Raw genomic sequence first — 21,339 nt, forward strand, 5'->3', positions numbered from 1 at the left:
CCTAAAAACGAAAATTAAACAAAACTAAAAAGATAAAAGAAAGCAAACTCTAAATAACGGGTTGCCTCCCGCCAAGAGCTTCTTTTTAAGGAGTCGTCAGCTGGACTCCTTCCCATCTACGTCTCGGCATCTTCCAGCATCGGGAACGCACGACTAATCTTTTGTGGTTTGTACTTTGTCTTATAAGCGTGAATCTTCTTTTTGTAAGCCTGTTTTAAGTCTTCTTTCTTCTTTCTTATAGTATCATCCTCAGCTGCTTGACATTCCCTTCTCCTCTTTTTCTTCTTCACCCCCATTCTTTTTTACCTTCTCTTGCACCTCCTTTTCCCCAAACTTAATTACTTCATATTTTGTGAAAGTTCGTGCTCTAGGTTTGGTAATGAAAGGTTGATTAGCATCAACTCTCCTATCCATTTCCTTCTCCTCTTTTTCAGTGCTTACCTCATCTTCAAGCGGAATTGCGTCAAGACATGATATATGAACGTGTTGAACTTCAGTATCCATTTCTTCTTCTGCTGTTTGTTCTTCTAACGAATGAGGAAAAACATCCATGCCCAGCACATGCAGAGAACTAGCAACAAGCAGATCTAAGTCGTCCAAGTTTTTGGTAATTCTGACTGGACTCGTCGAGTTTAGGAAAGTGACTCGGCGAGTCGGATCGCATTTCACCATTTCCAATGTGTTTTCCGAGTCGGCTCCTTCCAGTAGCTTTTCTATCTCCTCCAAGTCCTTGTTAACATCTCCATCCTCTCCAGAAGGTAGGAAAAACTTGCTTGGATCTTCTTCTTGCAAAAGTGCAAGTTCTTTTTGTAGTATCTCATCATCCAAATCGATAAATGAGATCTCTTCTTTTCCTTCCTCTTCTTGCTTGACCTCTGGTAAAGCTCTAAATATTGCTGACTCGTCTCCTACCCTCAACGTTAGTGTAGACTCACATACATCAATTAATGCACATGCGGTGTTTAAAAATGACCTCCCCAAAATAATCGGAATTTCGGGGTCTTCTTCCATATCAAGCACCACAAAGTCTACTGGAAATATGAACTTGTCGACTTTAATAAGAAGATCCTCACTAACGCCTCTTGGATGAATTGTTGTCTTGTCTGCCAAATGGATCTTCATATTTACCGGCCTTGGCTCCGGTAAATTCAGTTTCTTGAAGAAAGAGAAAGGCATCAGGTTAATGCTTGCACCCGAGTCAGTCAACGCTTGAGTGACAAGTGCATTTCCAAATTGGCACGAAATTATGATACTCCCCGGATCGCCCTTCTTTTCGGGTAACTCACTCAATATTATTTCCGCGACTTCAGCTAAATCTTTCCTAGCAGCAAAGAGACCCTTTAGTAAGTTGAAATACTTGGGCGTTTTAAGCATCGTTTCTACAAATGGCACGTTGACTTGTAGGGCTTTAACATGCTCCATAAAAGCTCTATAAGCTTCAACATTTTCAACAAGCATGGCTCTGATTGGGAATGGCAAAGGGGGATTATATGGCTTTAAGGGAATGACAATTTTGTCATTAACGCATGGACTCGTCGAGTCCATTAGAGGGACTCGGCGAGTCTGGTCGGGCTTAGCTGGAGCCGAGTCTTCTGCCTTTTCTGTCTTCCTATTGGAGATCCTCTGTGCATGTGTGAAAATTTCTTCATCGCTGGAAGTCACTGCACTCACATTCTCCATTCTCGGATTGTTTTTGGTGTTACTTGGAAGTTGACCCGGTCTTCTTTCGTTCACTTGATGTGCAAGTTGTCCCAGCTGTTTCTCAATGTTAAGAATGGATGCCTGCTGATTCCTTAGCATATTTCTGGTCTCGTGTATTGCTGCATCATGATCATTGTGTCTCTTTTCGGACGCGGATATGAATCTAGTGAACAATTCTTCTAAATCGGATTTCTTTTCCATTACCGGTTCTTCATTTTGATAAAATCCCCTCTCCTTCTGCTTGTATTTCTCCTCTTTAGCCTTCTTGTATTCTTCGTATGGGAGCCATTCCTTCTTCGGTTTCCGCCAATTCTCGTCGCATTGATCGCCGCTTGAGTAGAACACTTGAGCTTTCTTGTTTCCATTTTCATCCAAATCACAATCTTTTGTGAGATGGGGCCCTCTACAATTCTCACATCCAACTCGAATAGCATGGATTGTTTGATCCATTTTTTTCATCCTTCTATCTAGACTATCAAGCTTAGCTATTACCGCCGCCATGCTATCATTTGCCGAGTTCACTACCCCCCCGACTTACTTCGTTTCTTGGATTGTGGTATTCTCTAGAATGCTTAGAGAATTTTTCAATTTACTCCTTAATTACCGGGGGCGCCTTCTTCGTGAGCGGGCCTTGTGAATCGAGCAATTGCCTTGTGGTGACATTGACTCCATCATAGAAGATGGAGACCTCTTGTTGGCTATTGAGGTCATGGTGTGGGAAATTTCGAAGAAGGCCTTTGTACCTTTCCCAAGCTTCATAAAGAGATTCTCCAGGTTGTTGCTCGAAGTTGGCAATGGCTTTCTTTAGCTTGGCTATTTTGGAAGGCGGGCAAAAGTGGTCTATGAATTCTTCTTTCATCTTGGCCCATGTGGTGATCGATCCGGGAGGAAGTGACTTTAGCCAATCCTTTGCAGCACCCTTGAACATGACTGGAAGCATGCGAAGAAGTTGGGTCTCGCGTGGAACATTTGGTACATTGAAGTAGTCAGGCACATCATTCACTTCGTCCGAGTGCTTGTAGGCGTCTTCGTGGTCTTTCCCATAAAAAGGAATCTCCTTGAGTGGCGCAAGAATATGACCCTTTAGCTCGAAAGTAGCGGTAGCGGGAATTGCGGGTTGCACAAGTCCCGAGCCAGTGTCATCGCGCATCCTTTTCTTCCATTCCCCCATGGGGACTTCACCGATATTAGCCACAGTGATAGCTAAATCGTCTTCAAAATCGGGTGGGTTCTTCTTCTTCCTCGGTCTTGTACTCGGTGTCTTCTTTAATTGGGTCTTCGATTGTCACAGAGGCACTGGATGCTCTTGATCTGCTACTCCTCTTGTTGCTGAAAATGGACTTGAGGTTCTTGAGTGGCGAGTTCTTTGAAGAAGCGGATTCTCCAACGGTTTTGCCTTTGCTCCTCCTTAGTGCAGATTCCAGGTCTTCAAGAGGAGGGACCAGAGGTGTATTAGATCCTCGGGTCATGAAACAACTATAAACAAAACAAAAAGAACGTATAAAAAGAACAAAAAATAAATAAAAATTAAAACTGTGAATCAGCGATGTACTCGCTGAGTTGGCACGAGTGCACTCGACGAGTTCAAGGCAAAAACAGAAAAATTTTTATTGCTTTCTTTAAAACGGATTTTTATTAAAACTTATACTAATCACTAAATTACCTTTTAATTAACTTTGTGTAAGATAAATCCCACACAAAGGATCGATTAAACTAGAATTTAATGTTAATTTTAGAACCGTTCCCCGGCAACGGCGCCAAAAACTTGATGTGTGTAAAACTCAACTAGTTTTAAACCTACTTTTTAATAAAAATAAACACACAAAGGCAGTGGACTTATCAATTGTGGTAAAGCTAAATAAGTAGGGTATCGAACACAGGGAATGGTAAATTAAAACTAAAAACTAATTTTATCTAAATTAATTAATAAGTAGGGGTTTTCTATAGTTTTATAAGACTAGAAACTTACTAACTATCTAAAAACTAGGAAAGCAAAGAACTAACTAGATTCAATAATGAGAAGGAACTTCTATTTAGTTCAACTCAATTGATCCTATGGTTGATTTCATGGTAATAGTGCAATGGATTAATTCATTTATTGTCTACCGACTCTAATGATTAGCTTCGCGTTCACTACACTAACCCTTAGTGAAATAACTAACTCAAACAGTGATCAATTGTATAACTTAATTAAATTCACTAGATTAATTATTCGGGTTAATTTAGACTTGCAATAATTAACTAATTTGGTCCTTTAGTTAACTTCTTGTTGATGGTCATCATACAAGCTCACACATGAATTTACTTAATTTTCTTGCTAATTCTAGTTTCATGTTCATTAATCCTAGACATATGACAAAGTGGTCACATAAACATATGAGGTTGATAATCAAAAGATGTTCATGCTATTTAATTACCTTCCTATTAACAGAAAATTGATTATCATTCACACACAAGGTTCTTTAGCAAGCTAAAATAACAAAAATCACCAATATTAAATTAATCCTACCAATAATCAAACCATAGTATCAATTTTGTATCCCCAAACAGAAGTTTAAGAGTTTTAGCTCATGATTGAAGTAAATAACAGCAACCAAACAAATTCTAATTGTCTAACCATAATGAAAAACAAAAGATTGAGTAGAATGATGAAATTCGACTCAATTCTTCTTCGGAATTGAATGCTAGCTTGTATCTTCGTTCTCTAGGGTTTTTCTGGCTCTTCAATTGTAGCTAACCTCTCCAGAATGGTTCCAGAATTCTCCCCTGTCGATCTGAGAAGTTATCTTTATATATGCGAAACGACTCGTCGAGTCAGGTGACGACTCGCCGAGTCCATCTCTCAGTCCCCGTATGCGATAAGCCTCTGGGTCTTCGAGTCTTTATCTTCTCGAATATCCGCTTGGACTCGCCGAGTAGTCGACACTACTCGCCGCGTAGGTGTTGTTTTTAGTGTTTTTCTTCTTTGTTCAATTCTTGAGCTCTCAACTGCTTCTCATGCTTCCTTTTGCTTCCGAGCTTCACTTGTGGACTGAAAATATAATTCAAACACTTTTAAGTACCTTTTGTCCATGATATGCAATAATTTAGCTAATAAATGAATAAAAATCTATACTTAATATGAACTAAATATGCACATATCAATGGAGTTAGCTAAAGGTTGTGCATGGGCTTGTTAGTTATGTGATCATATTTGGAGTATATGTGAGTTAGAGAATAGCAGTTGCTCTACATGGGTAGTGTAGAGTGGAGTTTTAGCACCATGGCACTTATAGATGTGGTAAAGGTTGTTGAGTAGACTTCCTGGAAGAATGGAAGGGATAGGTATGTAGCTCCGGGAAGGAGTGTCGGTCATCTGAAGGGAAAGCAGCAGTGTAAATGGATGATCGAAAGTATTTCAGTTATTGAGAGTGAGCACTTAGATGTGCCAGTTGTATGGAAGCACATCTAGGTTGGATGATTCGTTGCGGTTGTGGAATGGTTAGCGCTGATGTCGAATCAGAGGGTTCAGAAGTGATGCAAGGGTAGACCCTTGGGGTCCAATTAGGGGTGTAGTCATGATTTATGTATGTGGCAGTGTTCCATCCTAGGGATGGCTGAACCCATTGTTGGTGTGCCTGGTTTTCCAGCCCGAGGCTGTTTGGGCCAGGAACGATGGGTATATGCGTTATAGAAGGATGTTCATGAGAGTTGCTCGGAAGCTGTGGAATGTATTATCATGTTAGCGCGGTAATGGATTTTATTCAGGGAGGAAACATGATGAGTTTCCATCAGTGCATTTTGATAGAAGTAGCGCTAGTTGGGCAAGGGTTAGTAGGTTAACACTGGGTCAGGACCCGGTGGTTTATAATGGGGTCCAATTTTCGTAGTCGGCGAATGAATGCGTAAGTCAGGGATATGGTAGTATCATCAGGTGACACTTAGTTGATGAGTGTTGTCATCAGAGACAAGAAGCCGGCGGCCGGCTTGAAGCAGTTGTCAGGACCCTGCAGGGGAGGAGATGGATTTTTATAGGGATTTGATAGTAGTGTTTGAAGGAATCTGGGCCGGTGTGAGATCAGTAGATGCACTATGGGAATATCATTCGGAATGGTGTGCTGCAGTAGGCTTCGAGGACGAAGCCTAATTTAAGTGGGGGAGAATTGTAACATCCCAAGTTTAGAAGCAAGAAGTTGAAGGGTGTTATGTGAAAAATTAAGGAAGGGACTCAACGAGTAGGCCTTTTGACTCGTCGAGTCGAAGCGAGTGCCGGACATGTGTTTAAGTGGCCTGACTCGCCGAGTCGGCGGCTGGACTCGACGAGTCAGTGCTGGAAGAGGAAAACCCTAATCTTAGGGTTTTCACCCTATTTAAAGGACTTAATGTCCTCCCCTCGGCCCCCTTAGCACCCTTTGAGATCCAGAAACCCTAAATTCGTGTGTGAGAGTCCTTGGGAAGCAAATTGGAGCTTGGATAAGTGATTTGTGAAGAGATTTTGAAGATCAAGAAGCTTGGATCAAGGAGATTTGTGGAGACTCGGTTTATTCTTTAGTGGGAGGTCATTTTGGAGGTAATGAACCGTTATCCTTGGCCTTCTCCTTTCTAGATCCATCTTTCATGGAGTTTTAGGGTTTGTTTGGAGATAATATGACGAGATCTTGGTGCATGAGTCAGATCTGGAGTTGAAACTCCAGATCTGAGTTCTATTTGGATCAAATATGCAAAAAGCCCTTTTAGTTGCTATGCAAAAGGTATTCCCCATGAGATAAGTTCCTTTCTAGCTTGGTTTTGGAATTATGGGACATGAAGTACGTAAAGGTAGCAACTTTATGTTGCTAATGCACTCTAGGGACCCAGATCAATTGTTTGGAGCAAAGGAGTAGCTATGTATCTTTTGAATATGAGAATGCACGTATGAACTCGACGAGTTTGGGAGACGGCTCGGCGAGTTCGGCCAGGGTTTCGGGCATTGGGTCGCATAGTGACTCGGCGAGTCGCATGGGTGACTTGGCGAGTCATATGATGATGAGCTAGGACTCGACGAGTTGGAAGAACAACTCGACGAGTCTGATGAAGATTCTCGTGGACTCGACGAGGCTGCTCTTGGATTCGGCGAGTCACGACGTAGAACCTCCAACCTCTTTTGTTTAGACTCAGAACAGTGAGTTGAGTGGTGACTCAGTGAGTTGGATAGGTTAGGACTCGGAGATTGTTGAACACGACGAGTTATGGGGTGACTCGACGAGCTGAGTCGTGTTATGAGAGTTTCCTGAGTTTAAGAACTCGATGAGTCAATGGGTTGACTCGGCGAGTAGGGTCAATCTGGAAGGTGGACTTTGACCAGTTTGACCTTCAAGGGTATTATGGTAATTTTCGGATATTTATGTCATTGGATCATTGATGATTATAGGTGTTGAAGTTGGAGGCAGTGCTTCGGGTTTGTGCTTTCGTGATTCGGTTCGGCAGTTGCAAGGTGAGTTATCCTCACTATATCAATAGGGTCTACGGCACCAAGGCCGGCCCTTTATCGGCTCGGGAACGCTGCTCCAGCGAAGCCTGATTTTTGAGAAAACCCACTATAAGTGAGCTATTCCTACCCTATCTTTAGTATAACATATGTTTCAATATAGTAATGTTTTTAGGACCTTATAATGAGTATTTAGGCTATTATTATGAGTTATATTGTCGTTATAATATCTTTTAACCACTCGCGGTATGGGGAATCTGGTTTAAAGGGCTGTATAGGGTTGTTTGATTTCAGAAGTGCTATATGCCAAAATGGTCCTACCCTCTGGTGTTTTATGTCTGGCCCCTGTCTGTACATAGTGGGTGAAGATTATTGTTTAACGCCTATATAATAGTAATAATAGCTAGACTATTAATTAGTCTCGGTGAATATTAAACTAAACCCTAGTGGTAATGATACTAGGTTTCGTCGAGGGAAATTGTTTTAAGACAACGAAGTGCTATCTGAGTACCAAGTCACCACCGTATTAGGTGAGTGCATAGTTACTTTCATCTTACACATAGATATGAAGTATTTTATATAAATTACGTATTATGTGTGCATATTATTTGAGTATTTGCTGTCTATGCGGGATAAATGATTTTATACATGTTTTAAATGATTTAAACTGTATATTTATTTTATATCTACAAATATGTTGGGATAAAGCATGGGTAATTGAAATAGTTGGTGTGTGATGAAATAATATGATGAGAGATAGGTGATGATAGAAAGGTGATGATAATTAGGTAAATAGATGATGATGAATAGGTGATGTAGTATGAAAGGAGATACCATAACCTTAACCGACAATGTGGCGATGTAGTCATCTACCAGAGTATAGATGGCGACCACAGACTATTCTAGACAACCCTGTGGAAACACCAGCAGGCTCATAACCTGTAGGTGATGAATTACGAGTTCAGGCGATGTTGCAACTACGTATTCATGTGATGATACTCTAACCCTTACTATGAATTACGAGTTCAGGCAATGTTGTAACTACGTATTCATGCGATGATACCCCAACCCTTACTAGGCCCATATGGAGGGAGTAATCCCTGAATCATTGCTGTCTATGGGATGTAGGAGATGATCCTTAGGAAAAGTCCTTAGGAACGAACATATAAGGAAATGCGATGTAAAGAGATAAGTGGTAAATACGATATAGGAAATGAACCTTATGATAGTTCTTTAGGGAATACTAAATGAAGAAAATGGGGATGGGTAATCGGGTTAATTGTTTGACATGTATTATGTGAAGAAACAAATTAACTATATTATTGTGGTTTGAAAACCCTATGGACTCACCAGGTTTCCCAACCTGACCCACTCAGTTTAATTGTATCACGGGTGTCGATATAAAGCTACACTACACTGAGAGATTAAGGAGATGTAAATCACTAGTGATAATGAATGTAAGTTTTGTTTATGCTTATGTTTATGTATTGACGATGACATCCCAAATGTTTTAAAATGAATAAAAATATTTTTCTTCTGAAATACTTTGATAACGTATTTATCATGTTTTACTGGGAACAAATTCCGCAACATTTTTATTAAAGGAGGTACTCTGATTTTTATAAAGCATAAACAAAATCGGTCTTTTCTGGCCGTAAAAATGGGGATGTCATAGAAGGACAAACCCTTCTACCACTGCGATACTCGATCTGACTCTCCAGAACTTGAAAACTCTAGTGGCCTGTGTAACACCCGTAGATCCAGGCTAGTAAATTTAGAGATAATAGGGGTCGAAAACGACTTTTTGACAAAAGATTAGTTAGATTAAATAATCTTAACCAAGTTGTAGAATACGTCTCAAGGGTTCCATACATATAAAGAACGCCGAAATCGGAGTTATAACGAAGAAGTTATGGTCCGTCGAAGTTTTACGGCAAAACCGGCACGGCACCGGGAGACGTAAATAGTGAATTTACGATGGATGACTTTTTATTCTTAGTAATCTAAACAAAAGTCATAGAATATGTTAAAATGAGAGTGTCCATAAAAAATAACACCTAAATCTAACTTCGTATGAGGAAGTTATGATTTTTCTAACATTTAGCATAACAGTGCACAACCCGGAAATTCGAATTTTAGATCGATCGATTTTCAGCCAAAGTAATCTAAACGAGAAATGTAGATATCATTAATAGGAGTTAAACGATAAAAAGACAGTCGAAAACAGAGCTAGTATGTGAAATATATGGACGAAGCTTAGTCCCTACTCTTCGAGCGCGGCGAATTCGATACAGTTTTGTAAATCCGAGATAGAATGAGAATTAGCCAACAGTGTCTAAATAAAAGTTATAGTACTAATAAATACCAACACATGGATATAAATAACGTCGAAAACGAAGCTCTTATGCAAAAGATATGGACGAAGCTTAGTCTCTACTTTTCGAGCGCGGCGAATTCGAATACAGTTTTGTAAATCTGAGATACAATAAGAATTAGCCAACGGGGTCTAAATGAAAGTTGTAGTAGTCGTAAATACCAACACGTGGATATAAATAACGTAGAAAACGGAGCTCGTACGCGGAGGATACGGACGAAGCTTAGAGACTACTTTATTATAAAACTCCTATAAATAAAGGGTGAACTCCTCATATTTTCTTCACACCATAAGCCTTTCTTTCTCTCTCTAACTTCTCTCTAGCCTCCCTAAACCCCTACCAAGTCTAGGGAACCTCCCTAGCACGAGAAGAAATCCCCGAAGCGGCCGACGGCTCCGAGAAGAAAAGCTTTCGGCTCGGAAATGTTGCTCCAGCGAAGCCCGATTTTTAATAAAAACCCGTTGTAAGTGAGCTACGCCTATACTATATTTAATATAGCTTTTATATAGCTTTTTAATAAAAACCCGTTGTAGTATAGCTTTTAATATAGCTTTGGGCTATTATTATGAGTTATACTGAGTGTTATTTAACACCTATATAATAGTAATAATAGCTAGACTATTAATTAGTCGCAATTAACGTTAAAAACTAAACCCTAGTGGTATTGATACTAGGTTTTGTCGAGGAAAATTGTTTTGAGATAACGAAGCGCTGTCTGAGTTCGGAATCACCACCTAATCAAATGAGTGCATGGCCTCTTTCATCTTACACATAGATATGAAGTATTTTATATAAACTACGTGCTATGTGTGCATATTATCTGTATACTTGCTATATATGCTGGATGAACGATTTTATACAAGTTTTAAATGATTTAAACTCTATACGTATTTTATATCTACAAATATGTTGGGTATAACATGGGTAGATGAATGATGAGAGATAAAAAATGATATGAGTGATCATTGGCAGCTATGGATTTAGTGCCTATTGAATAAATGCTGGTAGCTATGGACTTAGTACCTGATAGATAAACGTTGGTAGCTATGGACTTAGTACCTATACACTGGTAGCTATGGATTTAGTACCCGGTGAATGAACTTAAGCAGCTAGGTAATTAGTGCTTTACGAACGAGCATTGGCAGCTATGGACTTAGTGCCAGTTCTATAACCCTGGAAGCAAAGGACTTCAAAATGAACGAAGGCAGGATAGATGACTCTTGAGAGTAAGGAAGATAATGGGGATGGGTAATTGAGTTGATTGTTTGATTGTTTAAACATAATAATTATATTATTGTGGGTTGAAAACCCTATGTACTCACCAGGTTTCCCAACCTGACCCACTCAGCTTATTTATATCACAGGTGTTGATATGAAGTCACATTACACTGAGAGATTAAGGAGATATAAATCACTAGTGATAATGAATGTAAGTTCTGTTTATGCTTATGTTTCTGTATTGACGATGACATCCCAAATGTTTTAAAATGAATAAAAGTACTTTTCTTCGGAAATGCTTTGATAACGTATTTATCATGTTTTACTGGGAACAAATTCCGCAACATTTTTATTAAAAGATGTACTATGATTTTTATAAAGCATAAACAAAAATCGGTCTTTTCTGGCCGTGAAAATGGGGATGTCACAGCCTGTCTCCCTGCCAGATCACCCTCGCAAAATATCATCATGTTAATCGCTCATCAAATAACAGACTCTAAGAACACTTTACCAACTTTGTTTCTCTAATCGATCTGGATCGTAACTCAAAAGGAATTGAAAGGTTATATCCCAATAAGGACCCACCACCTGAACAACTATCAGAACTCTTCTGAAGGAATGATCCTCAAAACTCTGTCCTCAGACACAAGAAAATGGTCAAGCCAGCTCAGAACGATCCTCTGACACCCTTAATCATAAGCCCCAACTCCTCTCAGATGAAACCCATATACGAATCTGAAACGTCATCTCACTTACTCAATACACGAATTGTCACAAACACAACTCGAGAGTCTGATTCAACAGAAAAATTGGAACCACTCATTTCTAATCTAATACTCAACCCATACCCGCGATTCACAAATTTATGCACACACCATCTATCCAATTCCTTCCGATTACGATAATCCCTCCTCCACCTGGGATATAACAATTCTCGACCATCACGGAGACCCCAGTCTTGCCCCTAATCCGGCAACCAGGTTCCCAAAGACTCAAGTGGTAAGGCTAACCAAGCCTAAGATCTCCTCTGCGTTATACTCTGACTAGTGAATACTACAGCTCCCCGCAAAACAATATTCACTCTTATCGACTACTGAGTGCTACGGCTCCCCCCATAGTCTTAAGACTCTCCTTTATTGAATCATGAATGCTACAGCTCCCCGCATACTTACGACACCCTCTCACTGACTAGTGAGTACTACAGCTCCCCGTAGTATCACAACACTCTCCCGCTATCCAGTGAATACTACGGCTCCCTGCAGTATCACGACGCTCTCCCGTTGACTAGTGAGTACAAAGGCTCCCCGCAGTATCACAACACTTTCCCGCTATCTAGTGAATACTACGGCTCCCCTGAGTATCACGATGCTCTCTCACTGAATAGCGAATACTACGGCTCCCCTCAGTATCACGACGCTCTCTCACTGAATAGTGAATACTACGGCTCCCCGCATTACGATGACACTCTCTCGCTGACTAGTGAGTACTACGGCTCCCCGCAGTATCACAATACCCTCTTACATTGACTCACCATGGGCTCACTCCATGCATGGTTTCTCCTGATAATCCCAAGTGATTACTCCCACCCGGATCCACTTGCACTCTCTTATCACCCCATAATCTCATCATCAAGTCACCACTACACTAAGTTAGGTACTTACACAATTCAACATAGATAGGTACTTACACGCACCTATCTTATGCACCACCACTCCTGATGTAAGTTCTCGTAGGAAAGTCACTAGTCTCAGCACAGATACACGCTTAGACAATCCCACTCCGGTGATAATTAATTGATGGGTTCCCACTGGAACAAAAATCACTAGGGTACCTCTATACACCATCACAACATCTCACGATGTCTTGCCTCAACCACTGATCTTCCACTTACGCAACTCGAAACCTCGAAATACTCCCATCTCACAAATTAAAACACGAAGGAATCGTCAATGACTAAAAACACATTGACGAAAATCCGAAGCTCCACCCTCTACTGATCACCACCCCTACAAAACTACTTATACCGACTCTGAAATTGGTTGACAAATCAACTGCTGTCCCTCCTGGAGTATAGATCACAATCTATACCTATACTCTCAAATCTTAGCTTTTGCACTCTGAACACAACGACCCAACCGCCTTTAACTCAACATTTGCAAACCCGGAAAATCCCTGGCCACAATAAATTCTCTGACTATTGGCCACTTACCGTCGATTCACCCATCCTTTCTTAAGCACATACACATACATCATCTTTCCTTGCACCTCGCCTCATCCACCAATAACCCAGGTCTCATGTGTTCGCACCGCAGATCTCCATAACTAGTTCTCTGATCGCACTTGAACGGATCACTGATCCTCTCAATAGAATACCCATTTTCCCCCCACTCAGGGTTTGAACCATCACCAGTTGGCATACCAACAATCTACTCCATAGACTATTTCACCAGGTACATCACACTTGACTCTTGGAACGTACTACATAATCACTCAATGATCTTCCCGATCGAAACCAAGCAACTCCAAATATCCAGTGAATCAGAAAAAAAACCTCAGAATCCTCCCATGTGACTGCCTCTAGTCATCTCGAAGCCTCAGACCGACACATCGCCAGATACCCTAACTGTTCTGAATTAGTCCGGACTCTCGGTCCGTAAATAATGCACTATCATGACCTTGTCTCTAATTTCCTCTACTAGCCTACCATCGCAGGAATCATCATAAAAGCAAGAGACCTCACTCTCACAATCGATACACAACATAGACAACGAGGGCCACCGTCCCAATATACTCCTTTTAATCACCTGGAACTGCTGCTAAAAGTATGCCTCCCTCAATAAGGCACCACCTTGTTCTCTTTCATCGTCATATTCACTTAGTATCTGACTCCCATCATCAAGTGTTCCACAAAGCACGAAGCAAGCAACATTCGGGCATTGAATATTCTCCACCAACACGTAAAACCACTCTAAGTTACAACTCCACTTGCTCTACTCACACTCAAAAGGTATCACCAAACTCAAGCAACCCTACCCCTCGCGGGTATCTAACTACTCCCTCAGTAGGCTCCTCCAATGCTCATCTAGGTATCTCTCCTAGATTACTCCTCTACTTAAAGTTCTCTCTAAAAGAATCCTGTTGGAAACTCTTACTCAACACATACTCAAAGCACATCACAGAGAGCAAAATTCCTAGGCTAAGGCATCACAATTCAGACAACTCTAGCCCTAACATATGAAATAGCTAGCCTACCATCTAGCATGCATCACTAATATCTCAATAATAACTCATAACACAAAATAAGTAAGGTTATTTTGGGAAATCACCGTTCGGGCTCTGGCTAATTGTACACAATGCTCCTTCTTGTTTTTCTCTTAGAAACTCTTTCTTGTTTTTAGAAAAATCATTTCTTTTGAAAATTTTCCTCAAATCCTCAGTTTGAGTCCAGACATACCTAAAGGTGCATCCTAATCCCTTAAACTAAGGCTATGATACCAACTTATAACATCGTGAATTTTCAAACAAATTTTTCATTTTAAAATCACATAATTCTCATAACACATTTCACAAAAATCTCATTTATTTAATTTACAAAACGCAACTCCATAATTGTCGATTAATAATCCAGGATCCTCGAAACATGACTCTTTCTTTGGTATGTACAATCAATTCGGCGCCTTCCTGTGATCATGAAAAGAATCTGAAACATATATCACATAACACGGTAAGCGTGAAGCTTAGTGAGTTCCCCAAAATACCACATACACAAATAATAAGCCTCTCATGGCTATAACTCGGCATGGACCCTCCGGTCTCATACATCCCAGTGTGGACCTTCCGTTCGTGTGTCTCAGTGAGGACCCCCCCGGTCTCACAGCTCGGTTTTGGAGCCTCCGGTCCTGTCTCAATGGAACCCTCTAGTCCCACAACTCAGTTTGGACCCTCTAGTCCTATCTCATTAAAGCACAGAACATAACACACACACACACACATATATATATATATATATATATATATATATATATATATATATATATATATATATATATATATATATATCACACAGACAAAATGGATAATATGATGCAACTCAAATAAGCACTAAAGACCCTCCGGTCACTCATAGATACCACTCATGGTAAGTATAGTGAAAAGACTCGCCTCTGATGATGAACAACTCCTATAAATGATGTTGCTGCACACCAACCTCTAACATTATGCCAAACCCACAGTTAACCCAATTAGGATCTAAGACCATACCCCCACTCATTACGTCTAAAGATAGCCCACCAACTCGGTCCACAAATAACCCAAACCCATTGGGACCACCAAGGCCTAATACTAAATGGGCCCACCTAAGGCCCAACCCTTAAACTTAAGTAAAAAAGGCAAGCCCAACACTAGGGCCTACTAATGGCCCAATCTTCCCAATTGGGCCCAACCTTAAATGGACCTAACCCTAAAGCCCAATAATCCTTTACTAAAACCTAGTAGGGTGAAAAGACCATTTTTCCCCTCTATGCTGGACGTACATCTAGCCGTGCATGCAACGGGGGTGGCTCGGTGCTACGTTGCGTGTAGCTAGGAGTACGCTCGGCGTACGTCCCAAACTTGCTTATCCCACTCAATTGGTCTTAACCCATTAAGACAATGGCTACCATCTCAGATCTCGGTCAAATGAAGTCTCTTATAGCATAAAGTTGGTGACTTTAAGCCCTATCAAGGCTGAACAAGTCTAGATCTCATAAACTCTCACTTTTTCACCATAAAATCCTCATATCTCATAGATGGGGAGATCATGATGACCAAGGCTCCATTTCTATGATCTTTACTGTCCAAAGACATCAAAGAGGACATGTATAAGGCTCTGAGGTTGACCAACTCATAAAGCTTCAAGCTTTGGGGATATAAACCCTAAAATGGACCATTAAATAAACTATGCAAAATAAGAGCAAAGCTTTGGGCTTGATACCTCTGAATGATGCTCCATCCACAAGGAAACTCGGATCCAAAAGCTTGAATGTCTACTCTTCTTCCTTCAAAGTTCCTTCTTCTTAAAAGAATTCCACAAGATCACTCCATAAGCCTCCAATGCTCTCACAAGCTAAGAAACGAGATTTAGGGTTTTGAGAGAGGTAAGATGTTGGAAATGGTGGCTGCATATGAAGACATATTGTTCCTTAAATAGGGATACTCCAAAACATTAGGGTTTTCTTCCAGGACCTAGTATGCCCAACGTACCCTCTGGTACGCCCAACGTACTAGGTGGCCTTCGCGTCCCTTCCACGCATATGAGTACGCCGAGCATACACATAATTACGGCCCGCGTACTCAACTGCCACACATTTCAAAATAAGGACTAAACTTGCCAAAACTTCATACTGTCAAAGCTTCTTCGTTACAAGTCTGTTTCCAACGAACTTTATATCCCCATAATGGTGGTAAGAAGCCCTACGCTTCTAGCAACTCATCACAGCCTCAAAGTTCCACAAATAAAACTCAAAATTCATAAATGATCAATCAATATGTTACAGAGCGGGAGCAAGACTGGCCTACTGCGTTTCTGATCTCCAAAACACATAATCTCTTCAATTTTCAATTTAGAGAGATATCTAAACGTCACCATGTCTCCTAAATCCAACGCCCTAACAGTTAGTTAACCTACTTCTATTTCTAGTTCAAGTTAATCGATCATTTTCCACTTTTTTGATTTTCTGAATTTGCCGAACACAAATAATCGATTCTTTTTCTTCTAATTCTTGATCTCACTAAAATTACAACAATCATGAGATAGATGACTTTATTTCTTTGAAATCGATTTGTTGTGAATCTTTGAAATCGATTTTTGAATTCTAGTTGTGATTTATGTAGTTCAATTTTGTATGAATCATCGAAATGGATTTTTTTAAATGTTAATCATTTAATATATGATTTTTCTTAAATTGATTTCTCTGTTTTATGAACTTCATTCTTGAATTTGTTTAATTCGATTTTTTAGAATTTTAATATTTACACTGAATTTAGATTTCTTAAATATAATTATTTTTAATTCGGTTTCTTTGTTTTTTGAACTTCATATTTCTCATTTATGTGTTGGGCTTTCTTAACCACTCAAAGAATATCAACAACCAAGAGAGCAAGCAAGAGTCTCTTAGTTTCTTTTCACTTTTTTACGTTAATCTATCTTCTGTGAATAATTTTTTTTTAATATTATATATATATATATATATATATATATATATATATATATATATATATATATATATATATATATATATATATATATATATGTGTGTGTGTGTGTGTGTGTGTTAAAAAATGTTTCCTATAAATTAGTTGTTAGGTTGTTTGGCACATAGGGCAAGTCCCATAGTCTTTTTCCTTTTCATAGGTGGGGGAGTCGCTAGCCTGCAATTGTATTACTTTTTTAAATTAATAAAACTATCCGAAGGTGCTACAATCCTTTACCAAAAAAGTATGTTTATATATATATATATATATATATATATATATATATATATATATATATATATATATATATATATATATATATATATATATATATATATCGCGTAGGGCCCTATTTTTTTTTCCCGAGCTTCGACTTGTCCTGGACCAGCCCTAAGAGAAGGAAATAACTATACATGAAGTGCCTCATTAAAACCTTGTTAAAAGAAAACCCATTGGAAAAAAACATCTAAATAAAGGAAAAAAAGAGTACACAATGGTTAAAGAAGTATTCAACTACATACCCCCCCCCCCCCCCTCCTGATTTCCTCAATCCTTATGAGAATGGGTTACATTTTGTGTCTCGTTAAAAACAAATTTTTCTAGGTAAACCCAATGGGAAAAAAAACCTTTTGCTTAAGATAAAAATAGTACACAAAACTACTATATAAAACCCTTTAATGACACGCATTGCATGTCATAAAAGCCACAGATGACACGTAAATGTGTGTCAATGAAGGCCCTGTCATAAAGGAAGACGACTTACTTGTGCGTGTCGTAAACTTACGACGCGCATTTATGACACACATTTACGATATGCATTGCGTGTCAAGGAAGACCCTATCATAAAGGAAACGACATGCATTTGTGTGTTGTAACTTTATGACGTGCACTTACGACACATGTTGTGTATCATTAAAGCCCCTATCATAAATGAAGATGACACACATTTGTGTGTCATAAAATTTAGCAACCATTTACGATATTTATTTACAACGTGCCTTTACGATACTCCTTTACGCATAATACAAAAATATGGAAACAAATATATACCAAAACAATCAAATTCATCCAATATCATGTCAAACAAGTTATCAAAAAAGTGTAATACATTGATATTAAGGTGATCAGATTGTACAATGTTATTAAAGGGTTTTCCCTAACTATATATAACCTGATACTACATTGCTATTAAGGGACACCTTCTTGTTTCACTTATCATATAAAAAAAATCCTTCGTGTCATTGGTTTGCCACCTGGCACACCAGGTAAAAATGTTAAACTTGGTGTCATGAGCGGCTATCCACGTGGCGTGGATGGAAAGTAAGGGCTTGAAGCATTAGCTGAAACAAAAAAAAATATTAATCACAAAATCAACAACCTTCAGAACTACACGCCATGAAGTAATAATAATGATATTCAATAAAGTAATTGATGGAGAAAACCAAAAACATACCACAGTTAAAAGTGTTTCTAGAGCCCCGAGTGCAGCTATCTTGACAAAAATTGGAATGGGATTGATTTTCAAGAAATGAAATTGCATTTTCGTGCTTCCTTTTCTTGTTCATAGGTTGTGCTTCACCACCGTGAACACGACCATGGTTTCAATCAAGATCAATGGAAGCATTGCTTATGAAATCTTCAGCTAGATATATTGTCATCCCTGCTCAACACCAACTACTTAGTTAACAGCCGACTGAAAAAAAAACAATAACAAAAACAAATGATTAGACATTAAATATAATTAGAGTTTACCACACACCCAAAATGATTAAAAAAATATAGAAGAAGAAGAATGCTCGTGCTTACATTTTATGAATGATTAGATATATATTATATGTATCACTGTTAGGTCATAAATTGCGGTTTATACTTTGCTTTTCATAAGCTATTAGAGTTCTCGGTCATGGACCGAAAACACCATGTTTTAGTGTTGTTTGGACCAAAATCACATGTGATTTTGGTTAGACTTAATATTGTTTTGTTTGGGTTTAGGGCTTGGGCTTTTTTATTAGGTCTACGTACAAAATAGTGTTATTTAGGCTTTGTAGAGAGTATTGGACGTTCTATGGGGCTGCCGTATATATGCATAGAATGAGATCTAGAGAGAAAACAGTGTGTAATCGGAATCTTATGTACATGAATATTCAATAATAGTGTGCATTGAAGATTAATTATCTTGTTCTTATTCATCTTTATCTTGCATTATGCACTTTGATTGGGATTCCGCACCATCAAAGTGAATCTAATTGATTCGCAGGAGAATTCGAGACTTACAAGTGGTATCAGAGCTTGGACGGTATCAATCGGGTCATTGTAAACGTTTTTTTTGGAGTTTCTAGGTGTTTCTGATTTATATTTTATGAATTTTTGGCCATTGTTCTTCGTGTTCTTCATATTTTTGGGTTTTAGATCGAGTTTGGCATTAACATTTTGAAAATCCTGTGTTTTTGGCAAGTTTTGGGCATTTTAGGTCAAAATTTGCAAGATCTCGACGACAGACTTTGGATCTCGGTCAAGCCCTAGAAGATCTCAGAGTCAACAACTTCGGTCTTCGGTCAGCAACAGTTCTCCGTCAGAGGCGAGGTTTCTCAGTCCGAAGTTCTCGCCTCGTTCACAGTCTTTGCTTCTCGGTTCGCAAGTTCTTGGCCTCAGATTTCGGACAGAAGCCTCGGATTTCGGTTGACTGATCTCGTGTGAGACTTCATGGTCAGAAGCCACGCGATTTCGGCCCTGCTCTTGGATTCAGATCTTCAGCCCTCACAATTTCGGTGCTAATTTCGGATTTTTAACATTTTTGGTCTAAATATCAAGTTTTTGGTATTAAAGCCTCGTTTTCGATATTAAAGCTTCATTTTTGGTCAAAAAGGCCTGTATTTGGTCAAATACTCTCGGTTTTGGTCTAGAAATTTTCGTTTTCGGTTTAGAAACTTTTTGTTTTCGGTCAAGGTTATTCTTTTTGGACAAAGAACTTTGACTTTCAACTTTGACTTTCAAAGTTGACTTTTGACTTTCAAGTTTTACCTTTGACCTTTAACTTTGACTTTCTCGTTTAACTTTCAAGTTTTCTCATTTAACTTTTCAACTTTGACTTTCAAGTTTGACCTTTTAAGTTTGACTTTCAAGTTTGGCTTTCAAGTTTGATTTTTCAAGTTTGGCTTTCAAGTTTGACTTTTAAGTTTGACTTTTCAATCTTAACTTTCGAGGTTTCAAATCAAAGAGCATTTTTCTTGGCTTCATAATCAGATCTATTTTTGGTAAAATTGTTTTGTGAATAATGAGTTCATTAATCACAAAAGAGGTCAATGAAACTTTCTGTTCTCAATCCTGTAGTGATACAATTAAATTTCTTTGTGATCAAATTGAAATATTATGTTGAGACAATGAGGACCTTAAATATGAAGGATATACTCCTCGAAAGGCCCAAAAACCCTTAAAAATCAATTAGAGGCCAAAACCAAGGACTTTAGAAAACTTCAAGAAAAATATAGCGATAAATGTGAACATTATCATTATGCTAAAGTAAAAATTGCCAAATTAACTTCCGAACTTGATGCATTAAAAGCTAAATATAAAGATGTTGAATTGAACTTTAGGAAATTTGACGTGTCAAGTGAGGTAGTTGTGTCCATGATAGGAAAACAATTAAAATTTAAAGATAATCAGAATAAAGGTATAGAGTATCATAGTGTTCCACATCCCTTCAATGATAACTATACCCCGCCCCTTGAAACCAATGAGGTAGAGATACCCATTCAGTATGGCCAGCCTCCTATACAAGCTTCAGTTAAGACTGAACAATCTGCCCCAACTGAGAATATTGAGGTGAAAGATACTAAAGTTTCTACCTCATGTGCAGAGTAGGTCACAGTGCAAGATGGACATGAGCAGAACATAAATAACTCTTGTTCTGCTGAAAATGTTTCAAAAACTTATGATAAGGTGAGCTATTCTAATGCTTCTACTTCATGTGTAGATAAAGAAGCAGTGCAAGATGAGAGTAAGCAGAATAAAATCAAGTATGAGTCTGCTGAAAATGATTCAAAATCTTGTGATGCTGATAATCCTACCGTGGAAAAACCCAAGCCATAAAAGTCTATTAAACAATATGTTAAATGTTCTTGTGCTTGTGGAAGTCCCTTGAAACAAAATTGTTGGGATTAAAACCCTAATTTAGATTTGATGAACAAGATGCGGAAAATAAGAACAAACACAAATATGAAGAATATGTCGAATGATCACTTGATTTATTCAAATATGAGGAATAAATTACACTTTCAGCGTAGACTAAAGAATCTAACACTACATAAGAAACCTCATGTGGCGGCTACATTTTGTCTCACTCTTAACCCTAATTGTGAATAATACATG

At 38.8% G+C, this 21,339-nt stretch overlaps 1 non-coding gene across 1 annotated transcript; it reads left to right on the forward strand.

The window, feature by feature from the left end:
* The first annotated feature begins 2,405 nt into the window (after positions 1–2,405).
* Positions 2,406–2,512, forward strand: LOC111903912 (small nucleolar RNA R71). The gene has a single exon (XR_002854351.1). It is a non-coding gene; the product is annotated as a small nucleolar RNA R71 (small nucleolar RNA).
* The last annotated feature ends 18,827 nt before the right edge of the window (positions 2,513–21,339 follow it).

The sequence above is a fragment of the Lactuca sativa genome, chromosome 9, assembly GCF_002870075.4.
Source record: "Lactuca sativa cultivar Salinas chromosome 9, Lsat_Salinas_v11, whole genome shotgun sequence".
NCBI lineage: Eukaryota > Viridiplantae > Streptophyta > Magnoliopsida > Asterales > Asteraceae > Lactuca > Lactuca sativa.